Source organism: Gorilla gorilla, chromosome 15 (genome assembly GCF_029281585.2).
Source record: "Gorilla gorilla gorilla isolate KB3781 chromosome 15, NHGRI_mGorGor1-v2.1_pri, whole genome shotgun sequence".
Lineage (NCBI taxonomy): Eukaryota > Metazoa > Chordata > Mammalia > Primates > Hominidae > Gorilla > Gorilla gorilla.
This window is the reverse complement of record NC_073239.2, coordinates 98,065,742-98,071,741: the sequence shown is the minus strand read 5'-3', so window position 1 is coordinate 98,071,741 and position 6,000 is coordinate 98,065,742.

Below are 6,000 nucleotides of genomic sequence, written 5' to 3'. Positions count from 1 at the left end.
TTTGAACTGCACTCCAGGATGGTAGGGCCAAATGCCATGGCTGTTGCTTGGTGTTGCTATACTTTAGTCTTTCATGTGGCAGAGAGAAGCAGAAAGCTTGGGAGTTACCTGTGCGAAGCACCTACTCATAGTCAGGACTCTTAGTTGCATGGTACAGGAACCCAACTCAATCTGGCTCGAGCAAAAATAGAAATGTAGTGACTCATTGAACTGTGATACCAGCTTCAAGCAATACTAGAAACCAGGTTTAACTGAAGGTATCAAAGTGCTCTTTCTAGCTTCATCTCTTAGCCCAGCTTCACTTTAAGTTTTAATCTCACGTTTGTCTATCCTTGACAGACTCCTTATGCTTCAAAAGAAGATGGTGGCTACCCATGGCCCTACATACATATCCTTAAAGTTTGTGAGCCAAGATAATTTCTTATTTTAATTTTCTATTTTGAAACTTTTGTAGAAGTGCACCAATTGAGCTGGCTGGAACCTGTGCACAATCCTTGGACTAATCACTGTATTCAAAAGAATGTAGGTTCATAATCGTATTAGTCCATTATCACACTACTATAAAGAACTACCTGAGACTGAGTAATTTATAAAGAAAGGAGATTTAATTGACCCACAGTTCTGCATGGCTGGGGAGGCCTCAGGAAACTTACAATCGAGCAAGGCGCATCTTACTGTGGTGGAGAAGGAGAGTGCAAGAGCAAAATGGGGAGTGCCACACTTATTTTATTATTTATTTTTAAGTTCCTGGGTACATGTGCAGGATGTGCAGGTTTATTACATAGGTAAACGTGTGCTATGGTGGTTTGCTGCACCTATCAACCCATTGCCTAGGTATTGAGCCCAGCATGCATTAGCTCTTTTCCCTAATGCTCTCCCTCCCACCTTCCCCCAGCAGGCCCCAGTGTGTGTTGTTCCCTTTCCTATGTCTGTGTTCTCATTGTTCAGCTCCCTCTTATAAGTGAGACTATGCGGCGTTTGGTTTTCTGTTCCCACATTAGTTTGCTGAGGATAATGGCTTCCAGCTTCATCCATGTCCCTGCAAAGGACATGATCTCGTTCCTTTTTATGGCTGCATAGTATTCTATGGTATATATATACCACATTTGCTTTATCCAGGCAATCATTGATGGGCATTTGGGTCGATTGTGCCATACTTTTAAACCATCAGATCTCGTGAGAACTCACTATCATGAGAACAGCAAGGGGGAAATCCGCCCCCATGATCCAATCACCTCCCACCAGGCCCCTCTCCTGACACATGGGGATTACAATTACATATGAGATTTGGGTGGGGACATAGAGCCAAACCATATCAAGAATTGTCCCAAGTTGGGTCACATGCCTACCTCTACCCAAAGAAGGCAGGGTACACACCATTGTTGTCAACTTGATGAGGACCACATCAGGGAAAGAACATGTAAAGCAAAAGTAGTTGCAGTTTCTTTTATTCATTCATTGATTCATTTGCTAATTCAGTGTATCCAAATAACCAAGAGCCTACAATGTGACAGACACTATTCCAGGTGCTAGGGATATGGTGGAGAGCATAACAGACCAAGCCCCTGCTCTCACAGAGCTTACATTCTAGTTGGGAAAGACAAATGATTAGTAAGTAGAAATTTAAAATTAAATAAGTAGATAAATACGTAAATGATAAGTGCAATTGAGACCAGAAAAGGACAATGAAATATACAGTGTCCAGGGGAGTGAGTGCTACTCCAGGAAATGTGGCTGAGGAAGTCTTTTCCGAGGAGATAACATTTAAGCTGAAACTTAAATGATGAGGAGGAGGTCTCATACAGAATAAAGAGACGGAGGAGGGGCAAATTCTCTCTCTCATCTCGAGCTAAAATATCCATCTTCTGCCCCTGAACATCAAAGCTCCCAGTTCTTGAGCCTTCAGACTCTGAGAATTATGCCATTGGTTTATCCAGTTTTCAGGCTTCTGGACTCAGACTCAATTCCACCATTATCTTTCCTGGTTCTCCAGCTTGCAGACAACATATTGTGAGACTTCTCAGTCCCCATAATTGCATGAGCCAATTTTCATAATAAACCTATTATCTTTCTCTCCCTCTTTCTGTCTATATATATAATTGATCCAGTGGCTGGACCAATTTACATTTCTCCCAGCAGTGTATAACTGTACCTTTTCTCCACAGCTTCACCAACGTCTGTTATTTTTTGACTTCTTAACAAAAGCCATTCCGAGTGTTGTGAGGCAATATCTCATTGTGGTTTTTATTTGCATTTCTCTGCTGATGAGTGATGATGAGCACTTTTCATATGTGCGCTGGCCTCTTGTTAATCTTTTGAGAAATGTCCATGTCCTTTGCCCACCTTTTAATGGGGTTGTTTTTTTTTTGCTTATTCAATTAATTTCCATATATGTATATTCTATTAGTTTTGTTTCTCTGAGAACCCTGACTAATAAAGACCTGAAAATCTACATCTTTAAAATCAACAACAAAAAAAGTCCTGGGTTAAGCAACAGATTACTCATAACTGAAAAAAGAATTAGTGAACTGAGAGTAGTCCTAAGGAAATTACCTAAAATACAGCACAAATAACTAAAGATATAAGAAATAGGAGAGATTGCTGCATAGTGATTATAGTGAGGAAGGCAATCACACATTAATTAGGAGTTCCCATAGAAAAAGATGAAAGAAAGGCAATATTTGAAGAGACATTAATCATGATTTTTCTTTTTACTTTTTCAACTTTTATTTTAGGATCATCAGGTTCGTGTACAGGGTTGTTACAGAGGTATTATATTGTGTGATGCTGAGATTTGTGATATGAATGAAGCCATCACCCTGGTAATGAGAAGCGTATCCAATAGGTAGTTTTTCAACCCATGCCCCTGTCCTTCTCTCCCCATTCTAGTAATCCCCAGTGTCTGTTGTTCCCATTTTATGTTCACGTGTACCCAATGTTTAGCTCCCACTTATAAGTGAGAAAACGTGGTATTTGGTTTTCTGCTTCTGCATTAGTTCACAGGATTTCATTTTTTTTTTTTTTTTTTTTTTTGAGATGGAGTCTCGCTCTGTCACCCAGGCTGGAGTGCAGTGATGCCATCTCGGCTCACTGCAAGCTCCGCCTCCCGGGTTCACGCCTTTCTCCTGCCTCAGCCTCCGGAGTAGCTGGGACTACAGGCGCTTGCCACCACGCCCAGCTAATTTTTTTGTAGTTTTAGTAGAGACGGGGTTTCACTGTGTTAGCCAGGATGGTCTCAATCTCCTGAACTCGTCATCCGCCCGCCTCGGCCTCTCAAAGGGCTGGGATTACAGGAGTGAGCCACCGCGCCCGGCCAGATTCCATTCTTTTTTAACACGGCGTTGTATTCCATGGTGTATATGTACCACATTTTCTTTATCCAGTGCACTGTTGGTGGGCACGTGGGTTGATTCCATGTTTTTTTCTATTCTGTGTTGTGCCGCAGTGAACACATAGGTATCCTTTCGGTAAAACAATTTGTTTTTCTTTGCATATACACCGAGTAATGGGATTGATAGGTTGACTGGTACCTCAGCTTTTAGTTTTTGTTTTTTAACTTTTAGTTCTTTGAGAAATCTCCAAACTGCTCTCTGCAGTGGCTGGGCCGATCTACATTCCCTCCAACAGTATGTAAATGTCCCTTCCCCGGCGCCCCCAACAGCTTCGCCAACATCTGTTATTTTTTGACTTTTTAACAAAAGCTATTCTGACTTTTGTGAGATGGTATCTCATTGTGGTTTTGATTTGCATTTCTCTGATGATTAATGATGACCATTTTTTCGTATGTTTCTTGGCTGCTTGTAAGTCTTCTTTTGAGAAGTTTCTGTTCATGTCCTTGCCCACATTCTAATGAGCTTATTTGTTTTTTGTTTGTTCAATTGTTTAAATTTCTTATAGATTCCGGATATTTGACCTTGGTCAGATGCATAGTTTACAAATATTTTCTCCCATTTTGTAGGTTATCTGTTTACATTTTTGGTAGTTCCTCTTGTTGTGCAGAAGTTCTTTAGTTTAATTAAGTCTCACCAACATTAGTTTTTGTTGCAATTGCTTTTGGGGACTTAGCCTCACATTCTTTGCCAAGGCCAATGTCAACAAGGATATTTCCTAGGTTTTCTTGTAGGATGTTTTTATAGGATTTTGAGGTCTAACATTTAAATCTTTTTAATTTTGTATATAGTGATAGGTAGGAGTCCAGTTTCATTCTTCTGCATATGGATAGCCAGTATCCCAACATTTCTATTATTTACATTATATTATTTTATTTATATTATTGACATTATATTAATAATATATAATATATAATTAATATCATATTAATAATATATAATATATAATTAATATCATATTAATAATATATTATATATTATTAATATCATATTAATAATATATTATATATTATTAATATCATATTAATAATATATTATATATTATTAATATCATATTAATAATATATTATATATTATTAATATCATATTAATAATATATTATATATTATTAATATCATATTAATAATATATTATATATTATTAATATCATATTAATAATATATTATATATTATTAATATCATATTAATAATATATAATATATATTATTAATATCATATTAATAATATATAATATAATATAAATAATATAATATAATATATATTATATAATATATAATATAATATAAATAATATATAATATATATTATATAATATATAATATAAATATATTATTATTATATAATATTTATATAATATGTTATTATTATATAATATATTATATATTATTATATAATATATTATATTATTATTTATATTATTATATATAATATATAAATATATATTATTTATAATATATTATAATTAATATATAATGATATAATTAATATATATAATATATTATTTATATTTATAATATATTATATATAATATATTATTTATAATATTTATAATACATTATTTATAATATTTATAATACATTATTTATATTTTTAATACATTATTTATAATATTTTTAATACATTATGATATTTTTAATACTCATATTATTTATATTTTTAATACTCATATATATTATTTTTAATACTCATGTTATATTATATATATTTTTAATACTCATAATATATTATATTATTTTTAATACTCATAATAGATTATATGTATTATTTTTAATACTCATAATAGATTATATGTATTATTTTTAATACTCATAATAGATTATATGTATTATTTTTAATACTCATAATATATTATATATAATATTTTTAATACTCATAATATATTATATATATTTATAATACTCATAATATATATTTTTAATACATATATTATATATATTTTAAATACATATAATATATATATATTTAATACATATATATTTTAAATACATATAATATATAATATATTATTTATAATATATTTTATAATATATAATATATTATTTATAATATATTTTATAATATATAATATATTATATATAATATATTATTTATAATATATAATATATTATATATAATATATTATTTATAATATATAATATATTGTATATAATATATTATTTATAATATATAATATATTGTATATAATATATTATTTATAATATATAATATATTATATATAATACATTATATATAATCTATAATGTATTGTATGTAATATATTATTTATAATACATTATATATAATATATAATATATTGTATATAATATATTATTTATAATATTCATAATATATTGTATATAATATATATTATTTATAAATAATATATATTAATATTATAAAGAATATATATTCTTTATATTATAAAGAATATATAATATATATTATTAATATAATAATATAGAAATTAATATATCATAATATTGATTATATTAATAATAATATAATTATATTTTATTATATTAATATTATATTATATTATTATTTTAATAATATATAATTATATATTATTAATATATAATATATAATTATATATTATTAATGTATAATGTATAATTATATATTATTAATGTATA